Here is a 12,883-nt window from a genome sequence, read left to right on the forward strand (position 1 = left end):
GCCCTGCCCAGGGCACGAGGGCACTGCCTCCTGTGTGACTGTCCCTGCTGCCAGCCCCAGGCTCTGCCCTGCACAGGGCACGAGGGCACTGCCTCCTGTGTGACTGTCCCTGCTGCCGGCTGCAGGCTCTGCCCTGCCCAGGGCACGAGGGCACTGCCTCCTGTGTGACTGTCCCTGCTGCCAGCCCCAGGCTCTGCCCTGCACAGGGCACGAGGGTACTGCCTCCTGTGTGACTGTCCCTGCTGCCAGCTGCAGGCCCTGCCCTGCACCGAGCACGAGGGCACTGCCTCCTGTGTGACTGTCCCTGCTGCCGGCTGCAGGCTCTGCCCTGCCCAGGGCACGAGGGCACTGCCTCCTGTGTGACTGTCCCTGCTGCCAGCCCCAGGCTCTGCCCTGCACAGGGCACGAGGGCACTGCCTCCTGTGTGACTGTCCCTGCTGCCAGCCCCAGGCTCTGCCCTGCCCAGGGCACGAGGGCACTGCCTCCTGTGTGACTGTCCCTGCTGCCAGCCCCAGGCTCTGCCCTGCACAGGGCACGAGGGCACTGCCTCCTGTGTGACTGTCCCTGCTGCCGGCTGCAGGCTCTGCCCTGCACAGGGCACGAGGGCACTGCCTCCTGTGTGACTGTCCCTGCTGCCAGCTGCAGGCTCTGCCCTGCACAGGGCGTGAGGGCACTGCCTCCTGTGTGACTGTCCCTGCTGGCTGCAGCAGCCATGTGGGGCATGCACAGGGCTGCTCCCCACACCAGACACCCTCTCAGAGCAGGACTGAAGCAGGCTGGCAGGGTGTGAGACAGCAGCGTGCACAGATATCTTTCAACCTGCACCCAGGCTGGTGACTGAATATATGCCCTCGGGTCTACAGAGAGCAATATACAGCCTTTCCTTTAAAAACTATGTTCTATTGGAAAGCGTTTAGTGTAGTACAAAGCCAGTAACTGGGTGTGTCTGTTGAAACTCTGAGTCATTTCTCAAGTCCACTCCAAAGCCAATTTGAGTCCTAACGGGCAAAGGAGCAGTTAAGCAATTACTGCACAGTGCAGTCCACACTGCTGATAAAAGACAAGGGCTCAGGTTGTCACAGCTCAGTGTCCATCCCCGTTTTTATGTTAATCACCAGGGCTAAGGTTTTAATTCACACCCTTGTCAATTTTGTTGCAATAGGATGTAAAATAAAATTGGATACAGATTTGTTTCAGTCAATCCAAGTTATAATTATTGGTCAAAAGTCACAACGCCAGACACATTTATTGTTAGTTATCTCAGTAATCTTTAACCTTCCATGGCAAAAGATCTCCAAAGAGAAATAGAAAACAAACAAAGGTTGGGCATTAAAACATGATGACTCAACTGAACCTGCACTAGCCTAAGACTATTTTCTCTTGTTTTGTTTTAAATGTCCTTGCAAGATTACAAAGCCAGCTTGGCATCTGTATCAGGACACAAGAGTTGTTAACTTCCTAGTGATCTTGTCCATGGAGCATCTGTGGAAGTGTTAGGTTCTCTGAAATTCATGAGTTTTGGCCAATCAAAACCCAAATCATCCCCTACCACTGTGTGATAACTTCACACATTTCTTAAAACTCTGTGTTGAACTGAAGATGTTCAGTCTGTGCATAAATTCCAGCCTGTTTGTTAGGTGCTGAAAGGGTAGATACTTCAGATACCATGCAAAAAAGCTCTGAAAAAGTGCATATCACTGTACTGAATTCATATGCCACTTGATATTATGTGCACCAGAGCACATAAGGTATGTCCAGAGAGAGATCACTCACCTATTCTTTAAATATGCAAGCAGAATCACGAAATGTCATTGGCACAAACTGCATTAGACAGCTCTCTGCCAGAAAGGCAGATGAGCTCGAGTTTAAGGCTCTGAGGAGACCTGGGTTCAAACCTCAGCACTGACTTTCTGTTTGACCACAGGTCAATTAATTGTGCAGATAATCTTTGTAAAGTGATGCGAGACCTTTGAGTGAGGGATCATGTAAGAGCCAGGTGATGCGCTCTTTCATTAATCTCTGGTGTGTCTAAACAAAATACTGAAAAAATAGAGCTGTGTGAAAACATGATTTCATTTCACAAAGATTCATTTCAGTTTGGGCTGCTAAGGAATTGCACAACCGTGTTTTGGTTTGCCTTTTGGGGTTTAAAAAATCCAGTGTTTGCTCTAATACTGGCAATCAGGATTACTGAGACACTTCTGATGATGTTCAAACTCTAATGAACCAAGTCTGTGGCTCACAAATTTGCAGGGAGACAAAATGTGTGTCAGCTGTTGGGATTTTTTGTTGTTGTTTTTATTATTGTTTGGTTGTTTTGGGGGCTTTGGGGTATTTTTGGGGGTGGCATGTTGTTTGGTTTGTGTTGTTGGGATTTGGGTTTTTTTCTTGGAAAGAATTGTCTACTTTCACCTAGTTTTAAATTGACACCATGAGAGAGTACTTTTGGCAGGTTTTTTAGTCCAAACCTGTGAGTCCTCCTAGCTCCTGAACAGTGTGGAAATAGTTTTAGAAATTCAGGCAGATTAGAGAGAGAAAGAGAGAAAAGGAGCTCACAAGGGAAAGAAAGAGAGAAATTTCTCAAAGGGCTAGCAAATCTCAGCAACCTTTTGACAAACGTGGTCTGAGTTCCAAGCTTGCAATGAAACCTGAAGCCAGGCAAGTTTCTTGTGATTTGGGGCTCTGCTATGAACATTTTGCACAGCTCTAGCTAAAAGGATCTGTCCTGCTGTGCTGCACTCTGTGCCCTGTGTGCAGTGCATTTGTCACTGTGCAGAACAGAGGAGGGGAGTACAGATCAAAGGCATCAGAGAAAGATGGGCTCAGCAGCATTCAAGGATCAAGGTGCCCCTTAAAGTTTTTCTGGTTTTCTATTTGTTGTTAAATATTTCTATTTGGGGGCATATGAGGGGGGAGATGCAGAGAGAACTCTGCATCCCTCTAGTTCTGTGTGCTGCAGATCATTTCTGCATGTAGCACACCGAGCCTTGTCAATTAATGCCTTAGCACCCACATAGAAGCACATTTATGATCTCCATATACATAAAATCAGTCTCATTCCTTTCCAGAAAGCCTTGCCTGCTGGAGCAGACCAGCTCTAGAAGCCCACTTCTAAAACAGTGTTTGTGATGCTGCAAAGGAAGGATTTGGATTAATTTCTGTTGCCCTGCTTATGTGCAGAGATCTTCAGGCAATCAGAAACATCACCTGCAAATCTTCCTGACAGTACAATTTTGCCTGTAGCTATGAGGTTCAATCACACACAAGACATCTTCCTTCTAGTCTCACTGCTCTTGGAACAGTGGTGGGCACACTTTCTGTTTGCATTAAGCAAACACACAGACTGAGCATTTGGCATTGTTTGTAAGTCTATCATTACCTTTGTTCATATTGACATCGAAAGCTCCCTCCATGTGTGTGTCTGTGAGCTCAGTGAAGCCTCTCTATCAATCAATCAAACAACCAGGCAATCAATCAACCTACAACTATCTGAAGCTAAATACAACAAGAGAGCATGTCAGGCAGATACCTGGCTTCTAATTAGGGCTAGGTATTATTCTAATTTCTCTGACTTGTTCTGTACTTCATAGGACCTGGGGATGTGTTTTGTCATTAACATGTCAATAAAGCAATACAAATGAGGCTGGAGGCAAACACCAGCTCCCTGCACCACGGTGTCAGCCCTGGTCTCTGATGCATTCTTCTGCTGGGGGGTGGGAGGGGGAAATGCACTTTCAGATGTAGTTGATCAAAGAAATATCATATACAATAGATTTCCTTCTCTTCACTCCAGTGGCTGGGTGGCCCATTGCGATTGATTGAATTTTATGAATTAAGTGAATGAGTGAACACACAATGACAAGGAGGTTGTGCTACAAAAGCTAGGATGCCAAATTCCACACCCCTTAAGCCAAGGCCGTTTGGGAATAATCCCACTAACAGCAATGGAGTTACACCAGATTCCTTCTGAGGCGCTTGGTTTTTTTGGTTTTTTTGATTGCTGTAATTTAGTTTAATTATTTATGCTAACCCTTTGTGCCATGCTTTAAATGTGCTATGATATATTTTCTCAAGGTAGAGAAAATTTAGTAATATAGGTCATTACTGCAACATTAACGCTATTAAATCTTTGGAGAGAAGAGATCCCACTGCTGGCAGTGTGAAAATGATGAGGTATGTAGATTAGCACAGAGTGAGATAAAAATATTCAACTGTAAAAGAAGCAGGGGGAAAACAACAATTCCTCTTCACATCTCATGTTATTTGGAAATAGCAAAAGCATCTTATTTTATTTTCTATAGTATCATATTTGCAAAATAGGAAAAAAAAAAAAGGAGGAAAATGTAGAGATCCTGGAAATATTGCCTAGGATTAAGAGTATCCATCTCTTTCACAGCCTTAAGAGCATCCAACTCTTTCACAACAACGTACTTTCCTTCACCCTTGTAAATTTCTTCACTGCACTCATGACAATGAAAAAAAAGGATGTGATAAATAATGGCTTTGATGACTGCAGAGCCTGGATAAGCAGAATTATTGTACTTAGTAAATTATCAATCTCTATTCTTATGTGGTTGCATAATTCAGATAACTTAAAGGAAGAGCTGTTCTGTTCATGAGATTTAAGGATTGTTTAATGCATGAATGAGCTGCTGCCATCTTCTGACTTTTCTGAGTTCTGCAAATTAAAAAAAAATTCTACTGTAATCCAGTGCCCTGGGGAAAATACTTGCAGTGTTAGAACTTGGAGGCTCCTAGGGCTCCTTTAATAATTTTTAAATATGATAAAGGGCTTCAGGTAACTTTTACAAACATATGAGGAAAGATTAAAATTGGAGTTTGGATATATCAGTGGATTGCCATGAAGAGAAGCAAATGAAAACACTTTGCCTGGAAAATGCTCTTTCTGACAAAGCTAGACCCTAATTTTCTTCTCCACAGCACTATGGACAACTCTATTAAACCACTGGGCATTGTCCATGTGTAAATGGGGTGAAAACATGATTTAACCAGCTGAAGGTGGTACAGAGATTAGGATGCATTTGACAGTGCAAGCTCTAAGAGAAAGCTCATAGTTTACCCTATCTAAAAAAGAAGGAGCAAATGAAATGTCTGGCTGAAAAAAAGCCTTGAATTTGTGCAATTCAGTTTCAAAATTTTCACATGACTCTTCAGTTTTACAAGAGGCCAAGATGGAATCTCAGTTGTGAGCATCCACAGCCTTGGGGACATTTGAAATGAAGACCTGTATTCTGCAGTTTGAGTCTTTTTGAATATCAGTGCTCCTTCTGCTGTTATTGTTTTGAGGTTTTCTTGATGCAGTGTTTGCTCATAGAGGCTGGATATATAATCCTATTCATTTATCAGCCTCAGGGAAATCCAGGGAGATTCTTTTAAGTTTATTGTGAGAAATAAAGACATTATGGGCTACTTTAAGTGAACTGTGACTACTGCCTGGCATATTAATTGCTTTCTGGATTGTCTTCTCCTTCCTTATGGACCCGACTCAGGTAGCATTGCCTGAAGAGAGACTTTGTGCTGAGTCTGAAGACTGGCTATTCACATATTTCAGGAAGAAATAGGTGGATATGTCTGGGGAGAAAAAAAGGCTTTGAGAAAGAAACTTTAAGTCCAAGATTGGTCATTTTCATCTCCTATTTGTGCTCAGCACCAGCCATTCTGAGAGTTTACAGTTTATTTTCGAGATATGTCTGCACTCAGCCCACAGGTCTGGGTATCTGTACACTGATTTTGGTACCTGACAAAGTGAAGCCCCATCAGACAGCCTCTACCATCACACCATCGCACCCTGGCAGTGGAGGCACTCAACCAGGGTGAGCACATTCTGTGAGCACTCATCCTGCTCTGGGAAAGAGCCCTCTGAAGGTCCCTTGGAGCTCAGCATGCATCCAAAAGGGAAACACTGTAGGTAATTTAACAAACCCAGAAATTCACTGGGACTCTGCCCACAGTCCTGAGGAGCAGACTACACAACAAGAATCATAGATTCAAACATTACCTAGTCAAAGAGTTTTCCTTTAATTCCCTCTGTTGGATATACTGCTGTCCTCTTTAATTGCTCTGAGGGAAAAGAACAAGTTGACAAAATATGTTCTGATCTGCAAATCAATAAGAGTCAGAGGATATAACACATCTCTCTCCCATGTGCTCCTTTCTGCTCCAGCAGCAGCCCAAATCATGCAGAGATGACATGGCTTCAGGGGTACTGTCATACCCATGCTGGTGCATATTCTTGGGAGAGGTGGGTGGAAATGGAAGATTCCCTTTGCCATGTGAATGGATAGGTAGACCAGGATCCAGAGCAGGTACAGGACAGCAAGTACTCGATGCTACCTCTGTCAGGGGAGGGAGGAACCCCAGGTCAGACAGTTCCTCTGAGTGTGGATCTTCCCACAGTCCCAAGCAGAAGCAGCTCCTGGCTCCAGCAGCATATCAAAGCCCCAAAGCCTCCTGAGATGGATCTCCACACCCAGCAGCATCTGTCCCTGTCAGACCAGACCTGATCCAACACGTCTGTCACCCGCTGCACCCTTCAGCCAAAGAAGAGCAAAGCACCCCTCACTGTGCCTTGGTGCAGGAGGCTGGGAGCCCCTGCAGGCTTGGTGACCTGCCCTCACCCTGGCAGCCTGCCCCTTCGTGCCCACACAGTATTTACAGCTCCCCTGTGCCAGCCCCACTGCCAGCTGTGAGAGTGCCAACATGCTTCCTCCCCACTGCCTGTGGAGAGCCACGAGAAGCCTTCTGCCTGTGTGCTGAACCAGGGCTGGCTTATGGAGTGTATCTGACATCCAAAGGCCAGCTGTGCTCCATTCCATTCCTCAAATCTCGAGCTGGTGAATGAAATGAATGAAATGCAAGTGCTGCTTTATGAGCCTCTTTCATGTAGTCACCTCAGGCTGCACAGGTGTGCTAGGAGCTGCTGGGATGGGAGCTGTGTGTACGTGGTTAAGCCACGCAGAGACATTTCATCTTGGGAGCACGTGATGAGAGAGGAGAGCCTGTTCAGAGACACCACCAACCTGGGCCTTGAGGAGGTATGAGGCTGGAATACTGACCACACCTGGCTGTCAAAAATGCTCTCTCCTTAGCCATGGCTAAATTGCAGAGTGGGTAAATATTCTTTAAAAACTCACATTCTTTCTATATGTTCCAAAAGAAATTAGTGTTTTAGTCTTACTGTGTTAAAGTACTGGCAGCTCTGCCTGAAACACCTGTACCCAGGAGGGATAGCAGGTAATCAGGACATATATTTATGTCCCAGGGATGACTGCAGATTTTCTGTGCAGCTTTGCTGCTTGGAACAAAGTCTTCCAAATACTGTAACACATTTCCTAACTGCCTTTGGTTAGGAAAGGTGTTTCCATGATGTTGTAAATCCTAAATCCAAGCATCCTTGAGGAGATTTTTGTGTTATTAGATGATACTGCTAAGGGATGAAAGTGACAGTTTTTCCATATGCTGGTCCCCCCATTCTTACACCATTTTTTTTTGCTTTTTTGCTTGATGCAAATTTTTTTCATTCTCCCCAGTAACATGCACAGCTGCTGTCATCTCCACAGCTTGAGAAAGTGTCTTCTTGCTTGATGAGCTAAGATCAAATTTCCCTAAGACCCCCACGAAAATTTGTCTCCTCTTGCCTGAGAAATTTACTCTTTATGATACATCCTGCATTCACTGCCTGTGAAAGAAAAAAAAATTCGATGGAAAATATGCTAAAAGTTGGTGGGTTTTCCCACCCTCATGCCTATGATCTACAAAATGTTTTGAATCATGCCTTTTGCATTAACATATTGAGCCTTCCTAAAGAAGACTGGTGAGACCTTCTGGTGATTTACAGCCCTGGCTTGTGAACATGCAGACTCTGGCCTGTAAAGAGTAAGGAATAGGTGCACAACCTTGTGCGGGAAGAGCTTCCATGCTTACTGGGCCCGTTCAGGAGCAGATGCTGCCAAGGAGAGTGCAGTGGCATGTCCAACAATTACAAGTCCCAGCTTTGCTTCCCTTGTTCTCATCTCCAAGAGTGATTCTGACACAAGGACAAATTCTTTCCCCCACTGAAGAAAACAAAACTTAAATAGCTCTCAAGTTCATTTGTTGTGCCTTCTTATCAAACTCCCATTCCTGTTCACCCAGAGAAAAAAAATTAAATTTCTACTTTCTCTGCTAAGAATGGAAAATGGCTGGTCTTTAATCTTTAACCCAAGAGGCAGCTGCTTTCCAAACACAGCAGAGTCACTGCCACATCTATCTGCAGCTGCTTGTCCTGAACTTCATGCTCAGGCCGTTCTGGGTCCTGTCCATGAGGAGAGGGAGTGAGAAGGGTGAAGGGCTGCTCCACTGCACAAACCCTCTGACCCAGCTCCAGACTGACAGAAGTTCCACGGGGAGAAAGCTCCCTGCCCCATTGTGTTTGCACATAGAGGGAACACAGACAGAGCATTTTCTTTTAGTGCAGAATTCATTTGGTGACACTTTAGGGATTGCTAGGAATAAATGCTAATTCAGAACAGCCAAAATAGTAAAACTGGAAAATGAGGAGACGTTGCACAGCAGGAAATTTTTTAAGTGTTCAATTGCTTATTCTGTTGCCTGAGAAAGTCCTTTACCAAAAGGGAGGTGAACTTACATGTGATTGAATAACCCTGGGTGATGTGTGTGTATATATATATGTGTGTGTGTGTGTGTGTATGCTATAAATAAATACCTCAAAGATGAATATGTGTTTCTTTTTCCAGAAGATATTCCACAGTTGATGTCTCTTTTCACAGATCCCACCTACACCATAGTGTCACTCATTTATTTACCTCCATTTGGAATAAATGTACGTTCGGAATAAATTCAAACATAACTTGTATTGAAGGTTGTCCGGCAGAAACAGACTGAATGTTAGTTGTGATTGTTTGGGTTTAATGACTACAGCTCAATTAGTGTATTAAATACTGTGCAAAGTAGAAATGAATTCCACACTCTCAAGCACAAAATACTTGACTAGATCTGGCTTGAACCTACGTGGTGCACATTGGTGTTAGATGAGTGTTGAGTCAAATTTAATTCTTGCCTTTGAAATCCAGAGAAATTCAGGCTTTGTACACTCTTACTTTCCATGGAAGAATGCAGAAGTGTATTAAGGTTCTGACTAGTATCTCTCATGGGCGTTTTGTTCTAGAATAAATTGAACCCTCTTTTTACTCAAGGATTTCTTCCCTTGTGCTGCTGGTAAGACAGCAGAGTATTGCATGGTGCCCTGGCAGCAGAGGACCTTCTTGCTCTTGGTGCCTTGGCTCTGTCTCCCGTGTTAGCCTCTTTTCAGCCTAGCTTCAGTCTTAAAATAGTAAAATCCAGGGAGCCCAAGGCTCAGAGCTGCCAGCCATTCTTTATCTAGGAGGTTGAAATAATAGTCTGGATTTTTGGGGAGCAGTTTCTTGAGAAAATAGCTGAGGCTTGACATTCCCCTTGATGTTTGTCCAGCAGAAAACTAAAGATCATGGAAGACAACATATTTTTGATGATTTCTGCCCTGCTGTAGGGTTTCATACCAATTCTGTTGTCTTGTCGGGCATTTATCTAGACTTAAGATGTATATTATACATTGATTTTCAAAGGATGTGGGGGAGACTGTAAGCAACTAAAGTGGTAGCCTTGGACCAGCTACCACTTAGGTAGCTGGTCCAAGGACTTACATGAGGTTCTCTGGCTTTTCCTGGAGTTTCACAGCCCTCTGGGTAGGTAAAGTGACCTAATTACTAATGACCCCAAAGAGATTGTGAAAAGAAACAACAGGACTAAAATACTTGGTGTACATGCAAAAAAATGAAGACATTAGAAATTGTTCTCTATGTTTTATTGAATGACTCCTCCCCCTCACCTTTCAGTGCACAGGGTAGACAATATCTGTAAGAGAAAGCCAATGGTTAAGGGGTTTTTTTGTTTGTGTTTGCTTTCAAATTACAGTCTGAAATGTTTCTTTAATTAAATCCAAAGAAAAGAAGTTGCATTACTGATTTACTGATTTCCTTTGAGAGGTTTCTGGTTGATGCAAAGGCAGTACAAATCTGTGACCTCTTCAGAGGCTAACTTCAGGCTAACTTCTGTGTTGTCTTCTTATATAGCTGGACAGACACAAGACATGAAATAAATATCAAAAAGTTGTGCAGCTCCAGGTGTTCAGGCAAATAGCAACACAAACCACTGCCTAAAATCAGACTTAAATTCAAGCAAATGTAACTGTGCATTACTGAAACATTCAGCTCTTTCCTGTCTGCCCCATCTTCTGCCACCTACTTTGTCTCTCCCTAAGGGCATCCTCCCTCCTTTCCTCGCATTGTCCAACTGTCTTTTAACTATTGTTTTCAGAATCTCTCTCCTGATCTTGACCAGTACTGGAGGGACAGAATTATAAGCTGAGTGAGTCTCAGTGCTGGAAAATCACCTGAGAAACAACAGGGCTTCTGACAGCATAAAAAGTAGGAAAAAAATTGATATTTTCCGATTAATTTTGCAGTCCCTGTTGTTGCAGGCCAAAGCTACTTGGACAGCCCACATAGCCATCTGTGTTTCACACTGCTTACCTGAACTGAACTGTCATTATTTTATTTCAGGCTTATCATTAGCTTTGAACAGAACTTTGTCAGGTCTAGGAAGGGAAGGCAGGGACATAGCTGTTGGCCCAGTCTGTCTTCCAACCACCTTCAACAGAAGGGATGAACCTGTCAGGGGCTGATTTGCCTCAAGGTATCCTGTGGCACTTATTTGTTAGTCCTGTTACCACTGACCCGCTGACAGGGACTCTGGCTCCTGGTTATGGCCATACAGAAACTGTAAATTAGGGGTTGGAGACTCAGAGACAAGGATTATTTTGCAAAGAGACAGCTCTCCAAGAATGTGTTTGCGCACACACTTGTGATTTTGCTGTGAAGGCTTTCCTTGCCTGTCATTCCTATAGATGATGACCGCCAGTTGTCAATGAATCTCTCAAAGATCTGAAATTAATCTTTCAGAGACCTGGTCTGAGTTCTGTACTAGAACAGAATTTACAAAGGAATGCATTACAAGAACTTTCAGCCAGCAGTGGCTTGCAAGGGATCAAGTTTTAAAAGCAAAACTATTGTTTAATGGTGCCAAAATTCATTCATTCTTGCAAAGTCTCAGATCTTCTTCCTGCAGCACTTTCATTCTTAAATATCATACTCCATGCATGCAGCCAAATTTGGTATTTACATGACGAGCACTGCAAACCAATACTCCTTAATATAGTTTCAACCTTGTGATGGGATTATTTCCCTTGTGAAAAAGCAGAATATCAAGTCCATTAAAAGACATGTGAAGTATGGCAGCTACACAGTAGTTTTATAAGACCAAGGGAAAAAATGATGTATTGCTATGCTGAGTTGAGGCCTTTTCTAATTTTTGACAGTTTACATTTCCAACCTATCTGGTAAAAATCCTCTTTGGTTAGCACCACTGGAGCAAATTCAACTTTCAGCAATGTGGGTGTAGATTTGGAGTAATTCCATTCTGAATGGCAGAGATGCTTCAGATGTGCTCTAGTCCCTCTGTTGCATAGGTGACATGATGGAGAAAGGCTGAGAGGAATCCAGCTCATGGAATTATTATTAGCAATTACTTGACCATCACATGTGTTTATCCCCAGGGGAATTACAACTGGTGAAGTGAGGGACATATCCTATGAGAAGAAAGACTATTTCAGACTTGTTTTGTAAGAGGCAATCCAAAACAGAGAACAGAAACCTTGCTCAGAAAAGAACAACTCTGTGTCTAGCAGAGGATTATCCACAGGTCCCACTCTGGCTGCTGGGGAACTGGGGCACAGAGACAGAAATTGCTGCAGGGCACTGGGAGGCCACAAGCAGAGGGAGAACCAGACTCTGGTTGGGAGGAGGAGACAGGTGCACGGGCTGTACTGGGAGGAAGCACCGAGCTAAAGGAAGGTGTGTACAAAACAACAAGTTGGGCTTTTACACGGCATTGGGCAAACCCTTTGCAGGACAGGAAGAGTGTATGTGTGTGCGGATCAAGAAGTTGCTGTTTCATGCCAAGTTTCAGGCTGCATTAAGCCAAGTTCCTAATCTTCTTCCACCCCACTCCCAAAACAGATTAACAAGAGGGTGATGCAACTTCACACTGGCCAGGGCTGGATTCTGCGAGCCCATCCATCACAGCAGCCACTGGCTGCCACAGGAGGCCACAGAGGCAGCATGAGTGTGTTTTAGGGAGGTGAGGAGAGATGCTAATCTGGAAGGGAGCCAAGGGAGCCAAGCCAGCTGCCCCATAACAGGTGTCCCCATCTTCCCCATTCCTCCCCTTGCCTTGTTGTGTATCTGCTTATCAGTCAAGCTGTGATTTTGCTTTCGCAGGCAGGGCTGGAGTGGGATGTTGCTGTATGCCCTCCCCGGCTCCTGGTAGCTGCCTCTCATTACTGCCATGTTGCTAAGGCTTTCGTGACTTTTGTCCAAGCCCAGCAGCTGGATTTTGGCAGCCTTCCAGGCACTTCCACTAATGTAACTCAAAGTTACTGTAGGTTTTCTCAGGAGTTTCAGGTTGCTGCCAGACTCTAAGGGATGCTGGCTTTTCCTGGCTCCCCTTCTCCAAGGCTTTAGCTTTAATTCTGGGTAGTTTACATCTCTGGAGTCGTTAGCTGTGGGACCTGTGTGCTTCTCCCTGATTATGTATCACTGCAGCATTTCATCAGAGCGGCGCTGGTGATGTATGACACGGGAGCATCATCAGTCAGCCGGCGCAATAATGATGCATTAGCGTAATATGCCTTCAGGATGGAGTTGTACTGATGATGTATTTTCAAAAAGATGGAGTCCCAGAGAAAAGAAACAGTCTGAAGCTAATT

Source organism: Melozone crissalis, unplaced genomic scaffold (genome assembly GCF_028551555.1).
Source record: "Melozone crissalis strain CALT ecotype California unplaced genomic scaffold, PUWL_Pcris_2 ptg000018l_1, whole genome shotgun sequence".
In the NCBI taxonomy this organism is placed as follows: Eukaryota; Metazoa; Chordata; class Aves; order Passeriformes; family Passerellidae; genus Melozone; species Melozone crissalis.